The sequence below is a fragment of the Rhincodon typus genome, chromosome 25 (assembly GCF_021869965.1).
Source record: "Rhincodon typus isolate 14 chromosome 25, sRhiTyp1.1, whole genome shotgun sequence".
In the NCBI taxonomy this organism is placed as follows: domain Eukaryota; kingdom Metazoa; phylum Chordata; class Chondrichthyes; order Orectolobiformes; family Rhincodontidae; genus Rhincodon; species Rhincodon typus.
In genome coordinates this window covers 29,134,387-29,142,920 of record NC_063356.1, presented here as the reverse complement: position 1 = coordinate 29,142,920, position 8,534 = coordinate 29,134,387, and the positions used below count along the sequence as shown (strand labels likewise).

Genomic DNA, 8,534 nt, shown 5'->3' with positions numbered 1-8,534 from the left:
GCCTCTGAGGAAGGGTCACCGGACCCGAAATGTTAACTCTGTTTTCTCCTTCACAGATGCTGTCAGACCTGCTGAGCTTTTCCAGCAACTTTGTTTTTGTTGTTGTTGTTTAGCAGATGCTGGCTGTTTTGCTGAGTGTTTCTAGCATTATTTGCTTACTTTATGGTTGACAATATTATTTTTTGTTTTCTATTGTAATTGTAAGGACAAAGACACTAAATTGTTAAGCCAAGATCATAGAACTTCTACAGCATGGAAACATGCCATTTGGCCCAACAGGTCCTTACAGCAAGTGGTTGACATCTGGAATGCACTGTCTGATAGGGTATTGAAGAGGATTCAATTCGGGGTTAATGGAAAAGGAACAATATGCAGGATTACAGGGAGAAGGGCACAAAGTGGATTGCTCATTTGAAGAATCAGTGCAGACATGATGGGCCAAATGGCCTCCTCCTGCACAATTACAATTCTGAGATTGTCTAATTTTTAGTTTGAAAATTGGTTAAATATATCTTCCAACATAATGATCCTTCTCAGTCATTCATCCTCTGGATAAATAAGTTTCAGAGGAAAACTTTCCCAGTGACTCAGGATGAAGGTGCATTTGTTTCTTTTTTTGTTAGGCACTTCAATCCTTGCTTACAGATGCCATGTAACAAGCAAGAACACAATGTTTTCATATCAGTTTTGTTCATCCATTGAACACAAAAGAAACACTGTATCTTTGTGACTTCCAAATTATGAAGGACATAATCTTCATACTTCCATTTAAAGTTGTGTGCAGTTAGGGCAGTCATCTCAGTACCTACCTTGTCAAGTACATATCTTTTGAGAAAATTGCAAGGTCTTGTCAGGAAGACAGTACGAGGAGAGATTTGTATTGTAGGCATTAAAATGTCAAATGACTCATTCACTGAAAGAAGCATCAACCCACCACAATACCTAAATCTGCCCTTGCTACACAGTACCATATTGTGACATTTCTCCTTTTCAAACTACCATCGGTGGCTTTGAAATCTTACATAGCAGTTGCACAGTTAGGATGATTGTTTTATCACTTTAGAAGTATGTACCTCATCAACAGAGTTTTAAGTGTTACATTTAAAACTAGTTATCCATGGGACTAAGCCAGATTGGGATGTCTTATCAGCATGGAGAGTTGGACTGAAGGATCTGTTTCTATGCTATATGACTCTAGATCTGTATAAAGTGGGCTGTCATCTATTCTGTCTCAGTATATGCGATGTTGATTTTTCAGCAGCATTTAATGGGATGGGGGAGAGTGTAATCAGAATGAACAGAGTGGAAAAAAAGTACTAGCCTGATCTGTGTTGTGGAGGGAGAAGCATGTCAAAATGAACTCAATGGAATCGTGTATCACATGAGGCAGAAACAACATGGTTTTATGAAGGAGAAATTGTGTACAACAAATTAAAGAGTTTTCTTAAAGAGTAGGACTAGTTAGGTGAATAAAGGAAACCAATAGATATAATTACATCCATGTAGTATGGGAGGAAGACGGTGGTGTCATGGTAATGTCATTGGACCCTGTGGTCCAGAGGCCCAAGATAATGTTTTGGGGAATATAGGTTCAAATCCTACCGTGTCAGCTGGTGTATTTAAACTAAATTAATAAAATGTGGAATTGAAAGCCAATAGCACTATCAATGATCAAAAAGCCACCATAAATTGTTGTAAAAACTGGTATGGTTCACTAATGGCCTTTAGACTTTAAAGTGCAATGCCTTTACCTTCTTGTCTGTATACTTCTTTTACTTGTTCATGGGATGTTTGTGTTGCTGGCTGAGCCAGCATTTATGGCCTCTCCCTAACTGTCCCGATGACAATTTAGAGTCAACCACATTGCTGTGGGTCTGAAGTCACATGTAGGCCAGACAGGAAACGGTGGCAGATTTCCTTCCCTAAAGGACATTAGTGAACCAGATGGGTCTTTACAAAAATCAGCACTGGTTATATGACCACCACTGGGTGAGCTTCTCATTTCAGATTTGTAATTAAATTTAAATTTCACCATTGGTCATTGGTGGAATTCGAACACGTCTCCAGAACATTGGGCCGAGGTTCCGGATAAATAGTCCAGCCAGATTACCATTGCACCACTGCCTTCTCATTACACTATCCCTTTCTTGTTTTAGCTTATAATATGAGTTTGCATGTATATTCAATATGTTTATCTTTTTGTTTTCCAGGGTAATTGGTAATAAAACTCCTCTCCCTTTCACTTAAAATCTTGGATTGTCTCCTTCATTTTAGATCTAGTTAACTAAATTTTAATTGAAGTGTGATAGCTGTGTGCTAATAAAGAAATAAAACTAAATAAAAACCAAAAGAACTGCGGATACTGTAAATCAGGAACAAAAAACCAAAGTTGCTGGAAAAGCTCATCAGATCTGGCAGCATATGTGAAGAAAAGAAATCAGAGTTAACGTTTCGGGTCCAGTTATGAGAAAGAGTCACTGGACCTGAAACGTTAACTCTGAATTTTTCTTCACAGACGCTGCCAGACCTGCTGAACTTTTCCAGCAACTTCTGTTTTTGTTCAAGAAATAAAACTATTTGTTGCAGGGAGTTAAAAACAGGAGGAAGCAAAGAGGTTGCTAAGAGATACAAATAGGTTAATTGAATGTACAATAATATGATAGGTGGTGTACAATATGAGACGTTGAATGTTATTCATTTTATTAAGAAAGCAGAATATTTTTATCAAAAAAGATTTGAAATTCCTGAATGTTGATATTTAATGAGATGTGGATGTACATATAAAGAACAAAAAAAAGGTAGAAATCTGAGTCAGCAAGCAATTAGGAAGGCTAATGACATGCTGACCTTTATTACAGGAAGATTAGAATAAAAGATTAATGAAGTCATTCTGCAATTATACAGGGTTTTACTGAGATCACAACTTGAATCCTGTATGCTGTTTTGATCTTCCTATTTTAGGAAGGCAATACTTCTACTGGAAGTGGTACGTTGACATGTTCACAAGATTGCTTTCTGGGCTGAGATAGTTATCCTATGATGATAGGCTGATTACCCTAAATAACAGTTTAGAGAGTGAGAGATGATCTCATTGAAACTTAAGATTCTGGAGGAGCTTGTCAGGATCAATACTGCAAGATTGTTTCCCCTGGCTGGGGAATCTAAAACCTTGGTGTTCGGCTTCAGGATAAGGAGCTGATCATTTAGTACTGAGATGAGGAGAACTTTCTTCATTTAAAAGGTTATGTATCTTTGGAATTCTCTACGTAGAGGATTGTGGATGCTTCATCATTGAGTATATTCAAGGCTAGGCTAGATTTTGACCTCTCAGAAATTTTAGGGATAGGAAGGTTGGACAGGAAAGTCATGATGACGTGGAAAATCAGTCATGATAATATTGAAAGGTGGAGGCCATATTGTCTACTTATGATCCTAATTCTTATGTTCTGCCTTTAGCTTCAGCACGTTCGACTTTGTGTGAGAAGTCCGTTGGAAGCAGTGGCTTGCGATTTTATACTAAAAGGCAGCAGTTTTAATTCTGCCTTTCAAGTTTGACTCGGAGTGTTTGGTTTTACTATGTTGCTTGGAACTCACCAGTGAAAGGAAGGTGAGAGAGCAGTTGGAATTGAGGGGCCTGAACAAATGACCAGCAGAAAGTTAAAACCTCCCATATACCTCCTTGTGCAAGTGAAAGGCTTTACTTCAGAGTACTTGTTCAGAGAGCATGCTTTTGTTATGCTGGAGGTGATTTACAATACTTTACAGGATTGGGCATCTGATCTATGCTTTCCATCTCTCAAACCCCAGTGCTACATGAGTGTTGCTTATGTGGTGTTACTTCATACCTCAAATAAGGAGGTCTCATCCCAGAAAACAGTTTTGAGAATCTGTCAATGTACCAGTTCCAATAGAAACATTTTCTTTCTAAAATATGGAGACCAAAACTGCATACAGTATACAAGTGGCACAGTGGCTCAGTGGTTAGCACTGCTGCCTCACAGCGCCAGGAACCTGGGTTTGATTCCACCCTTGGCTGACTGTGTGGAGTTTGCACATTCTCCCCGTGTCTGCATGGGTTTCCTCCGGGTGCTCTGGTTTCCTCCCACAGTCCAAAGATGTGCGGGCCAGGTGGATTGGCCATGCTCAATTGCCCAGTGTTGAGGAATGTGTAGATTAGGTGGGTTATGAGGGATGAGTCTGAGTGGGATACTCTGAGGGATGGTGTGGACTTGTTGGGCTGAAGGGCCTGTTTCCACACTGTAGGGGTTCTATTCTATTCTATTCTAAGTTGCAGTCTCAGTAAAACCCTGTACAATTGCAGGATGATTTCATTAAACTTTTATTCTAAACTCCTTGTAATAAAGGTCAGCATGGCTTTAGCCTTTCTAATTGTTTGCTGAACCAGATTTCTACCTTTTCATATTCTTCGTATCTGTATACCCACATCTCACTAAATACCAACATTAAAGAATTTTAAATCTTTTGATAAATATTCTGCTCTATCATTCTTATTAACAAAACAAATAAGATCAAACATCCCCTTATTAAACAACAGCACCAGTAGTAATAACAGAAGCCTTATCCTCACCCACTTACCACTTCATAGATTGAAAGAATGAGCAGAGAAACATAGCTCACAGGAGACACTCTCCACAATACAGCTTTACATGCAGAGAGTCAGCTTCCTGAACATGTCCGATCTTCTGAGGAAGGGTCACCGGACCCGAAACATTAAGTCTGATTTTTTCTTCACAGATTCTGCCAGACCTGCTGAGCTTCTCCAGCTATTTTATTTTTGTTCCTGATTTACAGCATCCACTGTTCTTTCGGTTTTTATATCCGATCTTCACTTCTCACATCAAGTGATCACTGACATCTGCAGCCTGTTAGAAGACCACCTGCCAAGTGGTCACTAGGCATTGCCAGTGGCTACTAACATCCTTAATTTATTCTTCCTCTGCTCTTTCCAGAGTTCTCCACAGTCAATGAGCAGATTTCAATCAGCCGTTCACAAATGCATCTCACAGGGTTCGATTCCATGCTTGTTTGGAATTGTGCATATTTTGAAATACAATCTAGTCAAGCAGAATCAGCATGGCCTCACAAAAGTGAAATAATTTCTGACTAATTTATGAGAGTTTTGAGGGTTTTTCAACCAGATTAGATAGAGGGAACCAGTAGATATGCTGTATATGGACTTGCAGAAGGTGTTCGACAATGTACCTCACAAAAGGTTAAGTCGTAAGATAAGAACCCATGGTGTGGGAGATAGTACATTACCACAGATGAAGAATTGGTTAATGGGCAGGAAACAGTGAGTTGGGATGAGTGTATTTTTTTTTTCAGGTTGGCAACCTGTGACCAGTGGGGTAAGAAAGGGATCAGTGCTGAGACAGCAACTGTTTACAATATATATTAATGATTCGGAGGAAGGAAATGAATGTACTATAGCCAAATTTGCAGATGACACAAAAATAGATGAAAGGCAAGTTGCGAAGGGGATATAGGTTATAATCCAAAGATGTGCAGGTTAAGTGGATTGGCCATGCTAAATTGCCGCATGGTGTGCAGGCTAGGTGGATTAGCCAGGATGAACATAGGGTTACGGGATTAGGGGGTAGGGGTCTAGGTCTGGATGGAATGCTCTTTGGAGGGTTGGTGCAGACTCAATGAGCTGAATGGCTTCTTTGTGCACTGTAGGGCTTCTATGATTTTTTGTGATACAATTGATTTGATTTGATTTATTGTTATCACTAAGTGCAGTAAAAAGTTTGGTTTTGCAAGCAGTGCGGGCAGATCACAGTACTCAAGGACTTATAGATCATAGGGTGCTTAGACAGAACAAGGCATACAAGGTTACAGCTGCACATATATATTGAAAGGTTACATAAGTTGGGAAAAATTTGACAAATAGAGTGTAATGTGGGAAAATGCAAAGTTGTTCATTTTGGAGGGGAGGACAAAAGAACAGTATTATTTAAATGGAGAAAAACTGCAGAAAGCTGCAACACAAAGGGACTTGGGGGTACTTGTGCACAAAACAGAAAGCTAGCACACAGGTGCAGCAGATAATCAGGAAGGTTAATTCAAGACGGTTGAAGTATAAGAGTAGTGAAGTCTTATTGCAATAGTACATGGTGCTGGTGAGACCACATCTGGAGTACCATGAGCAGTTTTAGTACCGTTATTTAAAGAAAGATAATTAATTATATGCAATACAGAGAAGGTTCACTTGCACAATTGTCTAATGAGCAAAGGCTAAACAGGTTGGAACTCTGTCACTGGAGTTTAGAAGAATGAGGTGATCTCATTGAAACATTTAGGATTCTTAAGGGGCTTGACAGGGTAAATGCTGAGGGGATGTTTCCTCTCATGGGAGAATCTAGGACCAGAGGGTATTGTCTCAGAATAACAGGATGCCAATTTAAGATTAAGCTGAGGAGGAATTTATTCTCTCAGAAAGTTTTAGAATCTTGGAAACTGCTTGCCACAGAGAGCTGTGGGAGACAAATCTTTGTGTACGTTTCAAACTGAGAGATAGATTCTTGATCAGTAGGGGAATAAAGAGTTATGGGGAAAATACCGGAAACTGGATGTGAGCAATGTCAGATCAGCTATGATCTTATTGAATGGCAGAGCAGGCTTAAGGGCCCAAATGGCCTGTTCCTGTTCCTATTTCTTATGGTCACCTTATGACAGATGGGGCCAAGTCAGAACAGGTGGAAGTTTGGTTTTACGGCTCTGACTGGTTTCCAGAGTGCCTGGGAGTCTTTAACTGCACATGTTCCCCATAGGTCAACTTCAAGGCCTTCCATTGTATCACTGTGAAATTTGTTTTAAGTGTTTAAAGATCATTACACATGATTGTGCAATGTTCCAAGAACCTACCATTATGCTCTCATCCTCTGCCAGGCAAGCTTCTTTGCACCATGAAACAGAGTCAATGGCTAACACTTTGGAGACAAGGACAACCCACTGAAGACCTGACTGATGACATCTATTAGAACCTAAAAAATTATTCCTATAAGAGATGCAAGAAAAGCCACCCAACTATGAGAGTTATCATCAAGCAAGCAATCAATATGTTGAATATGTACTTTAAGTGCCTGAAGAGATTAGGGGTACTCTGCCCCTGACTGGCTATCAGGAATGATAAAGGTGTGCTGCGCTTTATATGACAAAGTAAAACAAAGATTGGAGCTGCAGGAAGATAAAAGTCCCAAGCACAGTGAAGGAAGCGGAACATGATGTGGTGAGGACAGCTGTAGTATTGCATATAACTGCGCAGGAAGTTTAATTCAGGCACAGTTTGTATCTGCAACCACATTCTGAACCCTGGACCTCCTGCCTCCTATTCCCCAACAAAACAGTTTGACATCAGCTCCGTCACAGGTAGCTGACTTTAACTTCATTCGTCACAATTTCACTGCCACCTGCCATGCATTTAGCAAAGAAGAGCAAAATGAGAGAACACAAATTATAATTTTAACCTTGCAGAAAAACTGAATGGAAACTTAATAACGCAATTTAATGTCAAACACTCATCTGCATAAGCTTATACCAAACATCTTTTCTCTTTAATCTACTACCCTACCTGGTGCAGAATTGGATGCAGACTGCCCTGACTGCTGAGAGAATAAATTCCTCCTCAGCTCAATCTTAAATTGGCATCCTGTTATTCTGAGACAATACCCTCTGGTCCTCAATTCTCCCATGAGAGGAAACATCCCCTCAGCATTTACCCTGTCAAGTCCCTTAAGAATCCTAAATGTTTCAATGAGATCACCTCACTCTGACTGCTGAGATACCTTTGGCTGCTAACCTCTGGATTTTGGAACTGTACTGTTGGTAACAATCTTCATGGAGTTCAAGTCCTGTGACATCATGGCACTTACACTAGAGAAAGGCTGTCACAATCTCTCTCCAAGTAAGGACAGCAGTGCAACTGGCAGCAAGAGACAGTGCTGCTGTAGAACTATTCAGTTCCTGAATAGCTTATGAACTTCAGCATCCATGTCCAGCTGAGTAGGAATTGGAAAATCCTGGACCCTCATCTGGGGAGTGCCCCTGCCTCTACCACCTGTTCTTGCTCACTAGTGATGTACATATGAAAACCTACCTATCTGTCTTTGCAGTCCAATTAAGCTATGTGCATCTGAGCTGGGCATGATGTGCTTGAGTCCTCTGACAGTACATCCTGACAGCAAAAGGCTTCCTCCGAGGAGTCTTCATTAGCCTGATACGTTCCTGTTGGACTGATGACAATCTGAGGGAAGTGAAAGACAACAACTTTCAAGTTTTAAAACAGTAGTCATCATTGTGTACATGAACACATTTCACTAACTGTTGAATTAAGTCAAAATGAGTGAGTGTTGTGTGGCATGTGTCACCAGGAAGCTGGGCAGCCTTCATCCCTCCATTTAGAGACTCAGTTTATCTTCAGCACTTTCTCCTCTGCACCTATCAGCATGACGGCCACCTCCAGTTCTCTGGAACAGCGTGCCTCTCCCTGCAGTGTTCTGTGTTCTTTATTT

The 8,534-nt window shown here is 40.3% G+C and overlaps 1 protein-coding gene across 1 annotated transcript in view; it reads right to left on the bottom strand.

Moving 5' to 3' along the window:
• Window positions 1-8,253, bottom strand: part of smim29 (small integral membrane protein 29) — a 124,405-nt gene extending 116,152 nt beyond the window's left edge. Inside the window, exon 1 of the mRNA XM_048612130.1 lies at window positions 8,120-8,253. The gene's annotated coding sequence lies outside the window, so the exon portion shown is untranslated. The remainder of the gene's footprint in view (window positions 1-8,119) is intronic.
• Between the last annotated feature and the right edge of the window lie 281 nt (window positions 8,254-8,534).